The sequence below is a fragment of the Ascaphus truei genome, chromosome 4, assembly GCF_040206685.1.
Source record: "Ascaphus truei isolate aAscTru1 chromosome 4, aAscTru1.hap1, whole genome shotgun sequence".
Classification (NCBI taxonomy): Eukaryota; Metazoa; Chordata; class Amphibia; order Anura; family Ascaphidae; genus Ascaphus; species Ascaphus truei.
The window spans coordinates 205,116,056-205,137,936 of record NC_134486.1 but is presented as its reverse complement, the minus strand read 5'-3'; the positions used below and the strand labels follow the sequence as shown (position 1 = coordinate 205,137,936).

General features: G+C 42.3%; 1 protein-coding gene across 6 annotated transcripts in view; it reads right to left on the bottom strand.

The window, feature by feature from the left end:
• GNG4 (G protein subunit gamma 4) overlaps positions 1-20,642 on the bottom strand; it is a 74,233-nt gene extending 53,591 nt beyond the window's left edge. Inside the window, exons 1-2 of one of the 6 annotated variants that reach the window (XM_075596762.1) lie at positions 20,079-20,400; positions 19,353-19,476 (exon numbers count right to left, since the gene is read on the bottom strand). The gene's annotated coding sequence lies outside the window, so the exon portion shown is untranslated. The other 5 variants (XM_075596759.1, XM_075596761.1, XM_075596763.1 and 2 more) reach the window with 5 other exon arrangements.
• Between the last annotated feature and the right edge of the window lie 1,239 nt (positions 20,643-21,881).

Sequence of the window (21,881 nt, the reverse complement as noted above, 5' to 3'; positions counted from 1 at the left end):
GATCAACATTCTTCCCATGTATACTTATTTGCTATACTGTATCCCTGTATACCTTTCCTTTCTAAAAAGATGTCCAACAATTTTTTTTGTATAAATTTATTGTATCTGCCATCACAGTGTCCATGGGTAATGAATTCCACATTTTAACTGCCCTTACTGTAAAGAATCCTTTCCTTTGTTGTTGGTGAAATCTCCTTTCCTCCAACCTAAAGGGATGCCCCCGAGTCCTTTGTACTGCCCTTGGGATGAATAGTTCTTTTGAAATCTCATTGTATTGTCCCCAAATATACTTGTATATAGTTATCATATCTCCTATTTGATGCCTCTTTTCTAATGTAAATCTAATCTAATTTAGCTAGCCTCTACTCATAACTTAGATTGTCCATCCCCTTTATTAATTTGGTGGCACTCTCTCTAGTTCCAGAATGTCTTTTCTAAGGAGTGGTGCCCAAAATTGTACTCAATACTCAAGGGGTGGTCTTACTAATGCTTTGTAAAGGGGCATAATTATGTTTACTTCCCTTCCATCCATTGCCCGTGTAATGCAAGATAAGATCTTATTTGCCTTTGCAGCTACTGCATGTCTTTGGGCACTATTGCTAAGCCTGCTGTCTACAAGCACTCCTAAATCCTTCTCCCTCAAGGATTCACCCAATTTATCCCCATTTAATTTGTAAGTTTATTCTTGCATCCCAAATGCATAACCTTACATTTATCTGTATTAAACCTCATCTGCCATTTACTTGCCCACATTTCCAGTCTCTCAAAGTCCTTCTGGAGAGAAATTACATCCTGCTCTGATTCTACTACCTTACACAATTTAGTATCACCAGCAAAGATGGAGACTTTGCTCTCAATGCCAACCTCAAGGTCATTAATAAAAAAAGTTAAAAAGCAGGGGTCCCCCATAGATCTGTATAGCTCCGCAAACATACCTGCAGAAACCCTCAGGAACCCCACTAAAACCGAGGGAAAACCCCCCTAGGAGACTGCCCAAAAGCCCCCAGTGCAGATAACCCGGTCCCTGGTCCCACACATTACCCCAAAAGGGGAGAAAAAGCCTTACCCGAGCGGATCATACACAGCTCCCCTCTCCCTGGTGAAACCAAGATGGCCGACGGGACCGCGCGGCTCATCTAAAGGGATGATCCTAACCACAGCAAACGGCCAAAAGGTAGGGAGCAGCCCTGACGCAGCCGCGGACACGGAGGCTGGTCAATCCCGGCACCTACCGCAAGGAATAGTAGCCCCTCTCCTGAAAACGCGGCGCATCCCTGCTTTCCCACCGAGGCTTGCAAAATGGCGCCGCCTGGTGTGTGAGCTATCTAGCCTGCCTGCGTCCGACCGAGGTGTGCGGTCCCCCGAGGGGGAGATTGGCGAGGGGCTTGCAGGACACAAGAGGGGACCTAAAGCAGTGGTGGGAGAGGAGAAGGGGGAGCTCCGAGGAGGTGGAGAGGGAGAGGTACCATGCGTTCCAGCCTGAAACGCAACAGTGTCCCAGCCGGATCCAAAATGGCCGCCGCTGGCCTGAATTAAAGGTACAAGCACACACAAATAAATTCAGTGGCTGAAAAGTGGAAAACAGCCTGGTAAAAACTATTCAAACACACTCTCTCCCCAATCCGACTCAGCCCCAATACCTACCCACCTACCTACCTAGGAGAAGGTCAGTCCCCCAAGTTTCGCACAGCGGAAAAGACGAATAACAAACAAAGAGCGGAGTGAATGCGCACCCGTGCCCCCCCCTTCCCTTCCCCCCCTCCACCCAAGGAGGCGAAACAGAGAACCAAGCAACTAGTCCCATGGACTAACAGAATGCCCAAGTGTGGGGGTGCATATGTGAGATAGCTGCGAGCCTAGAAAAACAGACAAGGACCACCCTCAGCTCCCCATATCCAAGATAAACCAGCAACCAATATAGAAAAGGAAGACCCGGACCTGATTGTTCTCTACAACCCATAGCTGAACACAGACGGCATGGCCCCTCCTAAAAAGACAGGGAAGCCAGAACCTTCCACGTTCTTCTCCAGAAGGAACGTGGTGGCGCCCACACCAACAGGCAAAGAGAAAGCCGCACAAGCCCAAGATCGCTCAGACTCGGACTCAGGGTCAGAAGCAGATAGGCACCCAGATATCAGGAAAGAACTAAAAACCTGGGTTAAAGAAATTAAACAGGCGTTTCATGAGGAGTTACAAACCGCAATGAAGAGCCTACACGCCAAGATTGTAGAGGTAGAGGAGCGGACGACAGGACTGGAGGAGGCCATGGAGACAGTTACCGAAGGACAAGCGGCGACAGATGAGGACATAACCCAAATGAAAAAACAGATCTCCCGCCTTCAAGATGCCCAAGAAGAGGCAGAGAACAGATCGCGAAGGAACAATCTTAGAATTCGCAACATCCCGGAGACAGTCCTTAACGAGGAAATCAAGCCATACCTAAACAGACTTTTTCGGAGCATACTCCCAGAAATCGCCGAAGCAAAGCTGGAACTCGACCGAGCCCATAGAATCTACAGGCCGAGAGAATTTGAAAACAGAGGGCCCAGAAACGTAATCACAAGGTTCCATTACTTCTCTACCAAAGAGGAAATCTATACCAAAGTCAGAAACCTAGATAAAATCTCCTTTGAGGACACGGAACTGCAAATTTTCCCGGACCTCTCGCCAACAACCATGGCTAAAAGGCGAGCACTCAAGAACATTACAGGCTACCTGAGAAGCAGAGACGTCAGGTATAGATGGGGCTTCCCCTTCCGTCTCCAAGCCACCAACAAAGGCAAACAGGCCACCCTACGAACCCCAGAGGAAGGCCCAGAATTCATCGCAGCGCTAGGACTGGAGATCCCGGAAGAACTACGAAGAGATACAGGGAAAACTTTTCCACGACCAAGACGTGAAAGGTGGTCCAGGGTGACAACTAACCCAGGATAACCCATCAAGCCCCAAGAGCTGAGGCTTAACAACCAGAACACGGCAAAACTACGAGAGTAGAGGAGAGACATTCCTACCTCAACTGTAATCCCCAGCCCCGAAACTGTATGCTGTTCCAAATACAAAGACACGAACTATCGGGAGCGGGAGGAGGGAGGGAAAAAGGTTTTATAGAAGGGAAGGAAAAAAAAGAAAAAGGAAAAAACACAGTACAACTAGATAACTGAGAGCATAAGGTTTAAGCCATTATTAAGCCTCTATAGATTTGATCTAGCTCAGATAGTTGAAGGAAAAAGAAGAGAAAGGAATTTCTGCTCTTTTTTATTTTTGTTATATTTACTGTGTTTAAAACTGTTTAACATGTTTGACCCAGAAGTTTGATTGTTGTATTTCCCCCCACCACATCTGTGTTTTAGTTCCAGTCAGTCATAGCAGAAAAGAAGGTTGTTCTACAACACGACTAGCCACCGGAAATCCAAGCGGAGCTGACTACAGTTTACAGATTACAAACCATACTCTCCAGACTGCAAGTACCACATTGCACCCCACACACACATTCCCCCTTTTTTCTTGACCCTGCATGTCCCCGACACCCCAAACGCATAGTCAAAGGCCCAAAGCACCAGAGGGCACCACTCCACTCCACGTTAAAACTCCCCAAGGTTATTTTTGTTCCCCCCAGTTCATCCACACTGGAGTACATCTAAATGCACACAACTTGGCACAACCAAAACAATAGTTGGGATACGGTCCCGCAATCCGAAAAATCCCCACAGGGCACCCCCTAACAACAAGCTCCCTCCGGCAAACACCCGCGCACGAAATTTTAAATCAACATATGGCTAAAGTACTAAAAATAACAACGCAGAATGTCAGAGGACTGAACTCTCCCATGAAAAAGAGACTATTGTTCAGAGACCTCAAAAACAGACAAAGTGACATACACATGATTCAAGAAACACACCTGAACAGAGCAGACATGATTAGGTTAAAAGACAAAAAATTTAACCAAATTTATCACTCACCAGCAACAGACAAAAAAGCGGGAGTAGCCATCCTGATTAGAACTAGTATCCCCTTTGTAGTAGAAAAAATAAAGAGGGACAAGACCGGGCGACTGTTAATTGTATCCGGTAAACTAGGCACGACAGAACTAACACTTGTAAGCCTATATGCCCCCAACACAGATCAAGAAAGCTATATTAATGAGGCTTTCGAGACGATAAGCCAATATAAGAAGGGTTACTTAATACTTGGAGGGGACCGTAACACCGTTATAGACTGCAATAAAGATCAGGCGAAGCTCAAGGGCAAAGAGCAATACTGGAGACGGAACAGCTCAACCGCTCTAAAACAAAGCATAAGACTGGGTGGGCTGGTCGACGCATGGAGGCTAATGAACCCCATAACCAAAGGGTTTACCTTCTACTCACCCCCGCATAAACAATACACTTGCATTGATTATATACTTGTATCTAGTGAACTGGCAGAGAGGATAATAAAGGCAGAAATAGACAATATAACATGGTCAGACCACGCCCCGGTTACACTAATCATAAGAGACCTACACCAAAGACCGACGGCCACACAATGACGAATGAACGACCTACTGCTCAGGTTACCGGACACTAAAAAAGCTATAGGAAAGGCTATACAGGACTACTTCGCAATAAATGACAACGGGCAAATCAGCGACTGTACACTATGGGCGGCGCATAAAGCTACGCTCAGAGGCAAGATAATCAGTATTGCCTCCCATAGGAAAAAGGAGAAAAACAAAAAGATAAATAAACTAAACAATAGTATTAGAGAAAACGAGGAGACCTACCAACAAGGCCCAACGGACAAAGTTAGAGCAGCGATAGACAAGGATAGATTGGAACTTAAAAATATACCGATTGAAGATACTGAAAAAGCAATGAGATGGACAAACCAGATCTTTTATGAAAAAAGCAATAAGGCAGACAGGCAATTGGCGGCAAAACTCCGCAATAAAACAGCAAACCTCAATATATACAGCATAAAAACCAAACAAGATAGCCTAACACACAATCCGGTTGAAATCAATAAAGAGTTTGTCCAGTATTACAGTAACTTATACAACTTGACAAACCCCGATAAAGCCAACAAGAGGCTCGAAGCAAAGTTAGACGAATATATAAAAAACACAAAACTATCCAAAGTAGACGAGTCAGAATCAGCCCAACTAGGAACCCCGATAACAGCAGAGGAGGTCTCCGCAGCCATTAAATCCCTCAAGAATTCCAAAGCCCTGGGCCCAGACGGGTTCACTAATTTCTATTACAAGAAATTCGAACACACGTTGAAGCCATATCTGATCCGCTGGTTCAATAAGATCCTAGACGGAGAAGCACCACCAAAAGAGTCCCTAAAGGCCTCTATCATTGTAATACCAAAGGAAGGAAAAGACCCGACGTTATGTTCCAGTTATAGGCCCATCTCTCTGATAAATACAGACATAAAACTATTCGCCAAAATTTTAGCAACCAGGTTGAACAGAGTATTAAATTCCTTGGTACACCCCGACCAAGTGGGATTCACCCCAGAACGGCAGGCCTCTGATAACATCAGGAGAGTAATCAACATTATCCACAACAGTAACAAAAACCAACGCCCTACCCTGATTCTAGGGTTAGACGCTGAGAAAGCTTTTGACCGAGTGGCCTGGCCCTTTATGTTCCGGGTATTCAGAGAGATGGGCCTACATGTAAACTTTATTAAAGGCATTAAGGCGCTATATTCCAACCCAATAGCCACAGTTCGCACCTCAGGTTACACATCAGAACCATTCGCAGTTTCTAACGGTACCAGGCAAGGGTGTCCACTCTCCCCAATGCTATTCGCTTTGTGCATAGAGGTATTAGCCTCAAGAATACGAGAGAACCAAGGGATAGAGGGTGTCCCTATAGGAAACAACATATATAAAGTGTCGCTATTTGCGGATGACACTTTACTCTCCCTGACTAACCTAGATACCTCATTAAAAAACCTATTTGACATGCTAGACGAATTTGGCACACTCTCAAACTTTAAAGTGAACAACACAAAATCAGAGGCTATAGGCCTGCACATACCTCCAGAACTAGAAAGCGCACTAAAGAAAAAATTCCCAATAAAATGGATGTCAGACAAGATGAGATATCTAGGAATATACATTACGAGAACATATGATGATATGTACAGAGCAAACTACCCGAATCTTATTAAAAACCTTAAAAAAGACCTGGAATCTTGGTCAAGATACCAGATATCGTGGACGGGTAAAATAATATCAGTGAAAATGAACCTATTACCTAGAATACTTTATCTATTCCAAGTGCTCCCAGTAACGGTTCCAACCTATGTAATAAGGGATTTGGAAAAAGAGATAACTAAATTTATATGGAATGGTAGAAAACCTAGGATAAAGAAGAAACTGATGGCTCTCTCCCAGGCAAGAGGCGGCCTGGGCCAACCAGACTTAGCAAAGTACTATGAAGCGGCTAGACTAAGTCCGCTAATCTATTGGTCCGCAGCCCCAGGGGAAAAACCGTGGGTGGATATAGAGAGAGCGGAAGCAGGGACAAAGGAGTTAGCGTCTCTTCTATGGGTAAAAAAGGGGAACAGACAAACAGCCTATAGAGCCCATCCAGTCTTACTGCATTCCTTAAACATCTGGGATAAAAACTGCAAACACAGGCAAATCACCTCCATCCCCTCACCCCTAACACCCATTGGATCCAACACCGAATTCACACCAGCTCACAACTCAAATATCTTTAAGCAATGGGACGAAAAAGGGCTCTCTAAGCTAGGAGACATGCAACAAGGAGGAAAAGTTAAATCATTCATGGGAATAAGAGAGGAATATAACATCCCAACCACACAAATATTCCAATACATACAACTGGCACATTATGTTTCCTCAATTCAACCAAGTGACACTTGGAATAGGCCACTGACCAACTTTGAGAGCCTATTCCAAAGAGGTCAATACAATAAAGGGACGATTGCCCAACTCTATCAGGTACTTCTAAAACAATATGATGCAAGCAAACAAGCAAAAATATTCTAGACTGGGAACACGACATAGGAAACTCCTTAGAGGAAGAGGACTGGGCAGAAATCCACGAAAGGACAGCTAAAGCTTCCCGATGCTCCCTAATCAGGGAAACAAACCAGAAAGTCCTACACAGATGGTATTACACACCAGCCCGCCTCCATTCCTTTTTCCCGCTAACCTCCCCAATGTGCTGGCGTAATTGCGGTCAAATAGGCACATTTAAACATATATGGTGGTCCTGGCCCAAAATCATCCTATTCTGGGGAAGAATTAGACGCCTAATAGAAGAGACAACAGGGGTAGAGCTAACATGGGACATAGAAACAGTACTCTTACTAAAACCGACTGACGGACTTGAGAGAAAAATAGACTCTTTGATAACGCAGATCCTATCCGCAGCCACAACTCTAATAGCAAGACATTGGAAACAGAACGACCCCCCCCCCGATCAATGAGGTACTGCACAAGATAAACTACATAATGACGATGGAGAGACTTACAAGCCTAATACACGACAGACATAACACGTTCCTGACAACATGGGACCCCTGGGAGACTTACATATGGAAGAACCCAATAGGAACCATAAAATAGTAAGGAAACCAGAAACAACTACTAAAGGTTAGGTAGATCTAGACCTAGCATAGGATGTGACAAGTATCATGGAATGTTTGCTTCCTGCATGAAGCCAGTGATGGATGTTACCCCACTGCCCTACCCCCCCCCCCCCCCACCTCATAACCCTTTTATTTTTTGTACCCGCCTCCCCCCCATTCCCTTCCCCCCTTTATATGTTACCATGTTACCTAAAAAATAAAAAAATATATACGTTAAAAAAAAAAAAGCAGGGGTCCCAGTACCGATCCCTGAGGTACTCCAATCACGACTTTAGCCCAACCTGAAAAAGTTCAATTTATGACAACCCTGTTGTCTAACCTTCAACCAGTTTTTAATCCAGGTGCATACATTATTACTGAGTCCAATTTGCATTATTTTCTACACCAACCTCGTTTGGAACCGTATCAAAAACCTTTGCAAAATCTAAGTAGACCACATCAACTGCATGACCCTGGTCTAAATTCCTACTACCTCCTCAAAGAAACAAATAAGGTTAGTTTGGCATGATCTATCCATCATAAATCTATGCTGACTATGACTAATGATTTTGTTTTCCATTAGGTATCCCTGAATATTATATCGTATTAAACCTTCAAGTAGTTTCCCCACTATTGAAGTCAGGCTTACAAGTCTGTAATTCCCCGGTTGTAATCTAGCCCCCTTTTTTCAATATAGGCACCACATCTGCTTTACGCCAATCTGGTGGTACTGAGCCTGTGGAAATGGAGTCCTTGAATACTAAATGTAATGGTTTGGCTATTACTGAACTTAGCTCCTTGAGAACTCTTGCATGTATGCCATCGGGAAGTGAAAAAAACTAACAATAGCGCTCTAACACACCCTAAATGTGACAATATACAATTCAACCACATATGTGTAAATAGTAAAGCAATGTGATAATAATAATAATCAAGTGATCTAAAGAAAAAATTAAGAAACTTAGAAACAAACTGCAACCCTTGATAAAGACTGTTCCACTCGTCTTGCACCAGGTGATCCTCCAACAAAGCAGGGGAGCTCGTCTCGTAGTTATGAAATAAAGAAACACTACATAGTGTAATACTGTTGTGAATAAATTTGTGCAAACAAAGCTCATTGGAAATTGAGTCCTTGAATACTAAATGTAATGGTTTGGCTATTACTGAACTTAGCTCCTTGAGAACTCTTGCATGTATGCCATCGGGGCCAGGTTCCTTATTTACTCTAATTTTAAAAAGCCGCTTATGAAATTCTTCCTCAGTTAACCAATTGTTCATTAATATGGAGGTTGTGGCTTCCTCCTGCGGCACTACTATTGAAATTGATTCTTCCCTGGAAAACACAGAGGCAAAGAATTTGTTTAATACCTCTACTTTTTCCTTATCTCCAATAATCTGCCTGCCCATCTCACACTGAAAGGTCCTTGTAACAGGGGAGTTATCCCTGTTCAGGAAATGTGCCTCTAATCCAGCAGTGTGGTGGTTAACTGCTGGTAGTCAATTAACCAACACCACCTGGCTGATTAGGTTTCTTAGAAAAACCTCCCTTTGAGACAGGAAGGGAGATTGTTCCTGAGTATCACAAGTAGTGGGACTGACCATAGGAACAGATGTCTTGAGCCTGCCAGAAGAAAAACTGCACGCTGCTTGCAAGACACATGGGAAAGCACTTCTGAACCTGAATCCTGATATAGCCTGAGGAAAAAGGCAGCAACCCAGGAACAGAGAAGACTTTCCCTCCAACTACAAGAAAACAGATAAGACTTTCCTTTATAAGATTTTCCATCTGCACATATCAAGATATATGTTTGGGAGACATGCTAATCTAAAGGGAGTTGTGTACTGCATAGGTTTCACTAGACATACTCCCAAGTGAATAGAAGCTTTGTTTGACCCCTTATTTGAACATGTTTGGATGATTTTCTTATGTTAAGGAAACAGGCGCAATAAAAGCCTTATTTAATTTCACCTTAACAAGTCTCCCTTGCATACCTCTGCGCACGTCCTCCTACAGTCCTATATTTTATTTTCTCATTTTTTTCTTATTAAAAAGTACTTAAAGAACTTTTTAGGGTTGATATTACTTTCTATTGCAATCCTTTTTTCATTATCCATGTTTGCTATTTGATTGCCCTTTTGCAATTTTTATTACATTTCTTATAATTCTGATACGATGTCTCCGTCCCTTCTGACTTAAAGAATCCATACGCCTTCCTCTTCTTGTCCATTTCCTCCCCTCCTGTTTATTTAGCCACATTGGTTTTGACTTATTTCTTTTATACTTATTACCCAAGGTATACACTGATAAGTGTGCTTTTCTAACAATGTTTTAAAGACTGCCCATTTATCTTCTACATTTTTCCCTGCAAAAACATCATCCCAATATATTACTTGTAGTTTAGTCCTCAGTTTATTAAAATCTACTTTTCTAAAGTTTAAGGTCTTTGTTGAACCCAAGTAATCTGTTTTTGATCATTTATTTCAAATGAGACCATGTTATGATCACTGTTATCCAAATGTTCCAGGACTTGAATATTTGTTATTACTTCTACATTGTTTGATATTACCAAATCCATTTTTGACCCTCTCTTGGTTGGTTCCTTGGTACTGAATGATTAGTGTTAGCATGAGTTGATGCAAGCTCTTGGGGCCAGTAACATTGTATCATTTCAATGTATTGCATGTAATAAAAGTATGTATTGTGTTTTCCCCTTTCCGGGCATGCCAGCAAGCAGGGATTACTAGGGTACGAGTTTCAAGTGAGTTTTTGCGGAGGAACCGTTGATAGAATGTGCCTAGGAGGTTGGGGTGCAGAGTTGTCGGTTCCCCTATAAATGTACCCGGGAATCATGCCTGATTCTCGGATACATGTAGGCACATTGTCCCAGCAATATCTCCCCTTGAAAGGCGACTCAGCACTAGGGTACCCTGCTTCAGCACAGCCCAGAAAGGAGAATGGGGCACAGGAATAAAACATCTATCCCTGTAGCTAAGGGAATCCCTATGTTAAGAGGGGTACCCCAGCCAGTGCCCAGGTGACCCACAACCAGTATAGGATTTGTGGATACCCCAACTGTATAAAATTGAGGGGGGACCCAGAGTCCAGATTGAGTCCAAAAGATAGTGTGTGGGGAATAAAGTAGATAGAAATAAAACTACAACATATTTCCCGGTCTGTCCCCTGTTCCCCAAGACTCAGAAGTATAGTGAAATATACATTAAATGTAATGGGTTCTTTACATTCGGAACCGATGTCCAAACGGGCTGCCCGAGCTAAGGCATAGGCGCCGCTAAGTCTGCTGGACATCGGAGTTCAAAGCAGTCTGAGGATGCCAAAAAGGTGAGAATAGCATTTGGTCAGCGGGGAAAGGTGGAGTACCAGGTCCGGAGATCAGTGGCAGTCGTCCGGGCTGCCACTTGCTCTGCCAGACCTGGTGGAGCCTGTCCCAGCAGGTGGTATTGAGATAGCCAGGGATAAAGGTGGCAAGCTTGCGCATGTCCCTTAGCTCTTTCAGATTTCCTGCTGATTGGCTTCTGAGTTTTGTGAATGAAACTCAGAATATTATATGAATCTGTGAGCCAATCTGTGACGGATTGGCCTGTAGGTGAGGTCAGTAAGACGCTTAGACAGAGGGTTAAGCTTACATCGGATTGGTTTATTAACCAGAAGACAACTAACCAATAGGGACCCTGTCCTTTTAATGCCAAAAGAAAGCATAAAATAAAACACCTATTCCCTATAGGGAAACTAACTTAACTTTGCTGTGGCCCTTTCTAACGGCGTTGGACAGCTAAACTGGTTCCCAGTCCAAAACATTTACTCTCTTATGCAAACAGTCTTTTAACATTGCAGAGTCCTATTTGTTGCTTATCTGAATTAGCAGGGGATTCCTATCCGAGAGAGTCTCCGTGTCGCTCCTTCAGGAACACTGGTTCCGGGGACAGACTGTCCAGTCCGTGGTGATCTTTATCCTGGGTGTGATTCCCAGCTGGACCCCGCAGGCCTGCTTCTTTCAGTCTTAGGGTCCATAAGGCTCCCTCCTGGCTGGGAGAGGTTTCACTTCCTCTCTCTCGCTCTGGGGGAAAGCAGTCTCTCGTTCTCTGGCAGCTCCCTGCCTTTTATCCCTGCTCAATCAGGGATTTTACCTATCACATGTAGGAAACCTGACACCCATGCAGTCTCCTGATGCTTGGAAAGAGAGCTAACCTATTCACTCTCTTACACAATCAGATTAGTGTTCTCCGGTAGTGAGTGTGGCCAGGCTTTTCAAGATTGCTTGAGCGAATAGCAGAGCAACCGGCTTCGATTTCAAGCCAAAAAAGCCTGCCTGCCAGAGACTAAAGTCCCGACTTTTGCGTCCAAGTTATCAAAAGCGAACGTAGTAGACGCAGCTGGGATTTTATGTCGATTTGAGTTCCAGAGGATTTGGAGTAACTCGCGGTCAGGAGGGACCAGGTTCTCAGAAGAGAACGTACCGGTGGTGTGTGGAAATTCATGCCGATTTGCATTCCAGGGGATTCCGGTCTAAGTCCTGGCCAGGGTAAAACTCATCTACTGAGTTCCCTGCATAAAGGAAAGTCTAGTTTTCAACCCCCAGTCCCAAAGTAAGTGTGTCTTTGTGTCTGTATTTTGTGTATCATTGTGTGCAAGCAAATTTGTGCGAATAAACTTCAATTGATTTAATTGCCTTGTTTTGCTCAATGAATGATCCTGGTAAAAAAGTGCAAATAATCTGGTCTCCCGTGACAGCTACCCACCCTTCTTTGCCTAGTTGCACTATGTAAACTCTTGCAGATTGGTATGCTGCTGGCAACAGTACTTTATGGCACCTATTCAATATGCAGTCAAGACATTTTTTCATTGTCAAGGAAGTGTTCAGACCCAATCATATGAATGGTGCCAAACACCATCACAGCATATTGAATTGGGGCCTAAATGCAGCCCCATAGCTCTTGGAGCATGAAGACTAGCATTGACAAATTTAAAATCTAAAGCAGAAAGGGGTTGGCATGTAGTCAAAGGACTGGAACAAGAGCACTATACCCACTAACCTTCCTTTACTGTATGATTTGACAAATGATTGACAATCAAAAACTTTTAAATAGTTACAAATATTTTTCTTTATGTAAAATATGTGAATATTTTTTTCCTGCAATTTTTCCCATTAATTGGAGGGTGTCGGATAACCTTACTTGTCAAGCCATTGAAAGGCAAAATTGCAACAACAAAAAAGGTCTAGGTTACCTAGTGTCGTTAATACAAGGCAAATTATATAAGGTGTAGCGTTACACTAATATTCTTTAAAGCTGCAGTCCAAGCTGCCATTTTTTTTTAAATCGTTCCCCCCTTTAATACGTGTATCAATACAATCCACACAATAAGTAATTAGCTAAATTGCTGATCGATCAGCAAAGATTCGGCTCAGGAGGTCATTAAATGGCTGTCATTGAAGCAGAAGAGGACCAAAGATGCAAAGTTCTGTGGGGAAGATTATGTGACCAAGCAGTCACTAGAAACAATTAGTGCACTGCTAGAGAGAGGGCAGGGCTCCAAAATGCGCATTATTTCAGAAGAGGAAGGGGATGTGACTTTGTAAATGGTTGCTATAGAAACTAAAATACTTGCTACATTATAATACATTACAAATGTCCTTTAGAGCGGTTAAAAAAAATGCTACATATATTTTCTCAGTACAGAACCGATTTATTTATTTTTTAAACACATGTAGGATATTGCTTGGTCTGCAGCTTCAAGGCATTATTTAACAATACTGAAATTAAAACATACTTTGTTTATATCAAAATAGATAATGGTTCTGGTTATTGTTTTTTTTTAGAATATTTTGGTTTATGGCGTCTTCCTCAAACATATTTGGAGAAATTACTGCTTTCGTAAAAGTGGTAATCTCTCTATTTTCCAGAAATGAGACTAGTCTATAACATACTTTGAGGCCTATGCACTAAGGGGTGTGAAAAAAAATGACGGGCTGTTTAAATCGCCAGGATTTAACAGCATTACTATCACGGTATGCAGAAAGCCCAGAATACCTGTGATAGCAACATTTGCAAAACTGGCAAGTAGCCGGCGACGTGTTGATCGCCTCTCTGAAAAAGCCTTACCTGCCGATTTCTTTCAGCTGCTGAGAGAGCTGCCCAGAGAGCCGCCTCTCCCTGCGCAAATCTCACCCGAAATTAATGTTTTTTAAATATAAAATTGTATTACTAGTGTAGATGAGCAGGGGGTCTCCGGAGAAGAACCGCGTTGATTTGAGGTCCGGGGACCCCCTGCTTTCAGAAATACAGGCCCCATTATGGGGTGCCGGTATCTCCTGTGCATTTTATTCCCAGGTTCACGTGATGCTGTAATGTAATGGGCATACTGCAGGTCCATGTCCTCCGATACAAGCAAGAACACATGAAAAAATACAATCTAATGGCCCCCAACCTCCTTAATCACCTCAGCGATTAATGACCGCTATAGTAATTAAGGGGTTAACCCACCCTCCCCCGCTACCCACCCGGGAGGCCTAACCACCCACCCCGGGACCACTATACCCATCTTGTATTGATTGGCATAGTGGTATATCATACCCATATAATATGGGCATAATAAGCCACTATAGCAGTTAATGGCCACCCTAATAAAAAAGCATGAAGGCCAAAAATACACAATAAAAAGATATATACAAGCACCTAAACACCCCAATTCAAGAAATAAAAACACTAGCCAACCAATTCAAGAAATAAAAGCACTAGCCAAACAATTAAAAGCAATAACCAACAAAACAATTAATTAATTTAAACCACTAGCCAACACATCAATTAAAACCTGTAGCCAAAAAAATAAATTAATTAATTAAAAACGCTAAACAATCGTAAAATGAAATAAAAACAAGCCATCCAAATTACAAACAATATAAGCAAAACAATAAACAGAAAAAGAAAAAATAACAATAGAAAAAAGGCATTTGCCAAAAAATGCATTGGCTGTCACTGTATTTATCTTTACCTAACGAGCACAGATTAATACATTATCAGTCAATGGGCAATGAAAAACATAAAAACAAAAAAAATACAATCAAAAAACCTGTAAAAATACAATTACATACATTCAATATTTTTCTTACCTTTAGAAGCGTTGACCCTCTGAATCCCGGTGTTTCAGGAAGCTCCTGTACCGCGACGTCAAAGTCAATCCAATGCCATCCACCTTGAAGATCCAGAACAGGTAAGAACATTCTTCTATCACCTTCTATCTTCTGTCATTATTTCTTTATTTTCTTTAATGTTCTATCTTCTTCTGTCAATCCAACCCCATGGTAAATACTAACGGATGTTATATCGTCGTCTTCTTCCTGTTAAATGAGGCGTCCAGGCCTTATATAGGGCCTGTGACGTCACATTTTTAAGTCAGATGGTACTGCACCAATCATGTGCCCGCCTCTTTTAAAAAAAAATTTTTTTAAGGATGTGATGTCATCTCCAAGTGAGGTACGTCCCATCTTTAAAACCACATGGCTATATCACATGTTATTAGAGCCAATGGGATTGAAGACAATCCCATTGGTTGCTGTACCATGTAATACTAGTAGGTTACATTAGTTCCATAGGATGTGACATCGACCCTTAAAGTGGTGGGAGAGGGGTGTATTTATTGCAATGTATTCCGCATTTTTTTTTTTTCAACAGGATTGGTACCGCAGGCCAGTGGGGACCCCCCGAGGGCCCCCCGACACTCGCGGGGACCACCCGAGGGCCCCCAGACACTCGCGGGGACCACCCGAGGGCCCCCAGACACTCGCGGGGACCACCCGAGGGCCCCCAGACACTCGCGGGGACCACCCAGAGGACCACAGACACCCGCGGGGACCACCTGGAGGCCCACAGACACTCGCAGGGACCACCTAGAGGCCTCTGGTATCAATCCTGTGTATAATTTTTTTAATGCTTTTATGTGGGGGCACAGGGGGTAGGTGGGTTGTGTATTGGTGGTTAGTACATATTGTAATGTTTATTGGGGGCCAGAGGGGGTGAGTGAAGAGCCAAGTCCTGCTTCACTCACCCCCTCTGCCCCCCATAAAGCTGCTGTTGTTCCTTAATGTGACTGTGAGGGGGTAACCAGGCCCTTAATAAAGGTCAAGCCCTGTTTTGGTTACCTCTGATCCGAGTATTAGGGCTCACGAGTGTCAGCTCTTGAGCCCAGTAACTGTATATGCATAATATGTAATTTGCGACAAAGATTTTCTGTGTTTTTAGCTTTCTAGGGATGCCAGCAAGCAGGGATTGCATGAGTTTCAAGGGGAAGGGGGGGGGGGGGGGTTGCGGAGAAATTGTTGTCAGAATGTGCCTAGGTAGTCGGGGTCCGGAGTTGTTGGTTCCCTTAAAAATGTACCCGGGAATCATGCCCGATTCTCGGATACATGTAGGCACATTGTCCCGGCAATATCTCCCCTTGAAAACGCTTGCGGGACTCACTGCTTGGGTTCCCTGCTTCAGCATAGCCCAGAAAGGTAAATGGGACAAAGGGATGCAAAGTGTCCCTGTAACTATGACGGGGTCCCTAGGTTAAAGGGGTACCCCAGTTAATACCCAGGTAGCCCAGAACCTATATTGGGGTTCATCGGTGCTCCAACCATATATAAGGTTGTGAGGGGACTCTCAGAGTCCTGCCTAAGTCTAAAGATAGGGTGTGGGGAATAAAGGCTAGTAGAAATAAAAACTGCAGCTTTCTATTCTATTTCCCATACCCTGAGACTTAGGAAAGTATTAAGTGTATTTTTATTTAATACTGCAATAGTGCTGTGTGTACTGTTATGCACTGTATACAGTATGAGCTGGGACTTTTGGAACCGATGCCCACACAGACTGTCAGGGCTGCCAAGTTGGTGCCAGTAAGTCTAGTGGACATCGGAGTTCAAAGTAGCCAGAGGATGCCAGAGGTGTGAAAGCTATTTAGGTAGACGGGAAGGGCTCAAGAAACCACATTCTGGGAACAATGGCAGTCGTCCAGTCTGCCATTTTTTCTGCCAGACCTGGAGGAGCCTGACCCAGCGGCTGGCATGAGATAGCATGGGATGGAATCTCATGGGATGGCGGTGGCAATCTTGCACATGTCCCTTGGCAATTTCAGATTTCCCTCTGATTGGCTACTGAGAAAGTTCCCACGCGCTGATTGGCTGTAGTTTTTTGTAAATGAACTTCCAAATACTATAAGAAACCCCTGAGCCAATCAGGTTGGAGATTTCCAGCGCCAGAAGTGCGGGCGGGCTTTTCAAAGATGCTCTTGCGCGAATAGCAGAGCACTGGCTTCAGTTTTCAACCTGAGAAGCCTGCCGAAAAGTTTCTAAGTCCCGTTTTCAGCGCCCAAGTCCTAATAATCGAACGTAGCGGTCACGGCTGGAACTACAAGCCGATTTTGACAAAAAAAATGAAAGACAGCACACACAATGACTAATATTAATAGGTGCAAATGGGAACAGAGAGGACCCTATTTCCTCTCAAATAGACAATAAAGCACAAACGTTCCCAGCACTCAAAAAAATGGATCAGAGCATAAAGGGATATGAGAAATCAAGTTTAATTATACACGTATGATGCACACAATAGGTCAGTTAAAGACCAGGGGAGATAAAAAAAAGGCTAGAATAGGGACAAGAACCCTCCCCTGTGCTTGTCCCTGTTCTAGCCTTTTTTTATCCCCCCTGGTCTTTATCTGACCTATTGTGTGCATCATACGTGTATAATTAAACTTGATTTTGGCATATCCCTTTATTCTCTGATCCATTTTTTTGAGTGCTGGGAACGTTTGTGCTTTACAAGCCGATTTTGGTTCCAGGAGTTTTAGTACTATTGCCCGGTCAAAGAGTGTCCAAGTTCTCAGAAGAGAAGGGAGCGGTCAAGTCCCGGTAAGGGTAAAACTCTTATTTAGAGTTCCCTGCACCTAGAACAGTCTCCCCCAGGCCCCCAGTAAGTGTGCTTTTCATCTGTATTTTGTGTTTCACTGTGTGTATGCCTATTTCTGTGAATAAACAACAATTTATTTAATTATCTTCTTTTTCTCAATGAATGATGCTGGTAAAGGTGTACAATAAACCTGGTCTCCTGTGACACTTAACCCCTTCATTGTAATGAAGTTGCCTGTAAATGCATTTTTATTGCATGGGATTCATGCCGGGGTCCTCCGGTGCTGATACTAATGGGTATCAGCTCCGGAGACTTCCGGCATCAAGAAGATGCAGGGAAAATGCATTCTTTTTTCAAGTCCCCTGTCGCTGCTTCTCACCAGTTTCTCACCGCCTTCCTGCCAACGTTTCCTGGTGGGAGGATTTTGAGAGGAAATCTATTTTAGAGCCATGATTAGCCTCGATAAGCTAATCGGTGCTACTAGAATTGCGCGAGTTTGAAAACCTGCCGATAAGTGGCTTATCGCCGCTCATTTGTCAATTTTTTTTCCTCTGAAAAAATTGCCGAAAACGGCTTTTATTGGCGACTTATCGGGACTTACTGAATAGCAGTAGGCCTTCAAAAAGGCCTCGATAAGTGGCTTATCGGCTTCTAAAAGGCCCCTTTATCTGCTAGGCAAAGGAAATATGAGTGGACAATAGACGTTGGCCCATATTTACTAAGAAGTCTTCCGCTATAGCACATCAAAATGAAAGAGAATAGGCACAGAAATAAATAGTTTTAAATAACAAAATTGGTCATTAAGGGAGGAGGAAAAAAAAAGTTCAATGTTTTGGTCTCCCCTTTGTGTGTGATCGGGTGTAGTTAATATACTGTAGGCATAGTAATGGTATAGTAATATATGTTTTGGTTTTTATAATGGGTATTTATTTTCCCCACAGTCTGCTATAAGACACTTTTCAACCCTTTCCAGTCAAGTAGAACTATTTACTATAAAGTCTCCCGACTTAAAACCTAGGGCAAAAAATGCCACAAACCTATTAAGAGCAATATGTTTTCCGTTGATAAATCTGGTGTAAATCTTTTGCGCTGGTTTTGCAGCTGGGAAATGTTACTGAGTAAGCCCCAAGTAGTCTTATGGCAGAAGACTGCTTCTTATGGGCCTTTACCATATGTGTATGCCCATGAACAAATGATTATTTTTACTGCAAAAGTTGTTTACTTGATGGCTCGTATAATTATTTCTCTCATTGCATTCTTTATATTACCTGTTATAATTCTGTACTAATCTTTACACAAATATGAATCTTCAGTAAAATTAAAGTGAAGGATTGTGAATTACTTAGGGTTAGTTTGATGATATTACTTCCCTGATGCTCTCAAAAGTAAGCCACGTACCATACATATTAAAAACATATAGAAGCATACAATACATATTGCAGCCTTAGTCACTATTTTGTCCTGAGATAGTGAATGCACATTTTAAGTTTTACATTACTAATTTCCACACTTTTTTTTTATCCTGACAAAATCAGCTTCTGAAATTTGCATGGGCTGCTATAGATCATTCTGCCCTCCTTGTTAAAACTTAAATACCACAATAATAATTTTGCTACTTAAGTAAAAAAAAAAAAAAAAAAAATACAACATGGACATTTAAAAAAAAAACTTGAATAATTTTGTAAATTTTGCAGAACGTAGGTTTCTGTGGCTCCTGCATCTCCATCCCAATTAGTTTAATAACGCTCAGTGCAAAACACACACAAATAACACCTAGTATATCAGTAACCTCCTTATAAAGCATTAAAATCATTATTTGTTTCCTAATGTGAACAGTACAAACAATTGTAACTCACCACTGCTTGGTGGGAATGATTTCAAATAGGGCTTAGATGTAAAGATCCACGTTCAAATTAATCCTTTTCATGCAATCCTTGTATGCTTGGTAGCTCTTTCAAAAACACATCCAGGGAAAATGAACTGCAAATAAAATCAGGTAAACACTGCTTAGGCTTCCAACCTGAAGCAACTGCACAATGACCTAGATTTAAAAAACCTTAGCCAGGTTGACAGAACTGAGAGAGAGAGAGAAATTAATACAAATATATATACGAAACATATTTAAAAAAATGGTATGGTCGATCTATATAATACGACTATGAATTAACACACCATGTTGAAAATAATGATGGATGTTAAAACAGAGAGCGACACCCGGGAAAACGTGCTTATATTGCAAATCTACAGCATGGGGATACTGATATCACAATGGGCAGAGTCAAAGATGAGCAAAATGTATTTGATACACGATTTGCAGGAGGTAAACTTCGGTTAATCCCACTGATTATCTTGATGATGAGTATCATCCTTTCACACCCCCTCACTCACTTCAATCTTCTGATGCTACAAACCAAGGGAAATCTCCGTCTGTTGCTATCTCCCTCCCCCGCCCTCTTTTTTTCTCTCTCCTTTCTGTCCAGTACATCAGACACCGTTAGATTTTAATGCAACGAGACCCTTCAAATCATGCATCCGTATTTTTAGCCACCCACGCGTGATTTGAATAACCAAAACTCACCTACGGTGAAGATTGTGGTTAGACAATCGGACCTAAGAGTCTCTCACGTTAGGCAATGTCTAGCAGGGAGCTTGCAGAGACGAACATGCTACACACAACTATCCCTGATATGACCACCAAAAAAAAAAAATGATAAAGAAATGCCCAGAGCGATTTGCCTATTACAGCTCCCAGGCTTGAATACACCTCTAATTGATTCACTATGGAAACGCGCCGTCCTTCTCACCCACGCTTAAACCTCCCCCACAGATGGAATAGCAGCAGACTCTACCAGTGCCCTGGGGAAGACCTTCCCAAAATCACACCCTTAATGGCGGTGCAAGGGATTCCCGTGAATTCCTTGTACTATATAACATGTGTATATTTATGTATGTATGTATGTATGTATGTATGTATGTATGTATGTATACACACACATATGTCAGGGTGCTATTATGACTATAATGCGCTGACTGATTTTATTCTTGCGTTAAATCCCTCGGGGCCACAGGGCATTAAACGGCACCTAGCAGCGGACGTGTTAAGAGCAGCTGGACGAGCTATTTGCTTTGTATGCTCTTTATGACGTCGCGGCGGCTCTGTTGGGGCATCCGCGGCTTCCCTGTTCTTCTACTGACGTCACAAGCGCCAACAACCGAGTCTCAGAGAGCAGCTGTGGAAGAAGAGATGCTTCTGCCACAGTGCTGTTGTTTCCTATTGCACATTTATGAATACTATTAGTGGATATTCTCCATGTCAGGGCTCACATAAAGATGTGGAGAACAAACCTAGTGATGGCTGACTACTTCTAAATCATTTGTAGAAGACACAGCCAATCCGACCTGCATCAAGGCAAATGTTTAATTCATTAGAAGAATGAAAGGGCACTAATAGGGAATATTAGAGTGGCTGGCAAATTAGAAAAGTTTGCAAATGTCTCAGGTTATACTAAAAACACTCGCTGTTTATGATAGAGTACCTGAAAAAAAATGACACACATTTTGCTATCTCCTGCAAAATAATTCATTCATACTAATGCAAGTAAATGGGAGTTTTGTATACTTCTTGCATTTTAAATCACAGATCTCACTGATTTTGTTTCTGGGATTTTTAAAAGGAGCATGATTATTATGTAATTTTGTGCTTAGACAATATTCATATTTATTTACTTAATACTATCTGCCTAAATTATAAAGATTACTGTTGATGTTTATCATTTCAAATTAGTGACTACTAGTGATTGCTACCTATATAATTCATAAATTAAATAAATGTGTAGGGTTGCCATTGAGAGGCATTGGGGTTGATGTATTAAGGGAGTTATTTATTTATCTGCAAATTGATGTACTATTGCGCATGGAAACTCCAAATATAGTCAGTAGGTGTTTCCTCATAAAAGTGTAAGAGCACTATTGCGTTTTAATTAATAACAGAACTGGGATAAAATAAGAATAAATAAAATACACATGATTTAACAAAGAGAAAAGTCTCACTGAAATCAAATGGTTTTTTTCCCCCGTTAATAAATCTGGTGCCTTTTGTATGCCCTAATTTTGCAGGCAAAATAGACTTTGATGCATCACCCAATTATTTCGGGGGGGGGGGGGAGGGTACTTCTTTATTTTTTTTTAAAGAAATATAGTGACATTTGTAACATTATTATTATTTTATTATTAACAACATGTACAGATGCTTTAGGGTCACCATTGGTTAATAAAATATCACCAGCATAAAGCCAGATTTTGCTCATTTCAGCTATTGTGTGCAGTATACTGTATTTTATTTTACTGTTGTTTCTGATGGAGATCACTACTGGTTCCACTGCCAA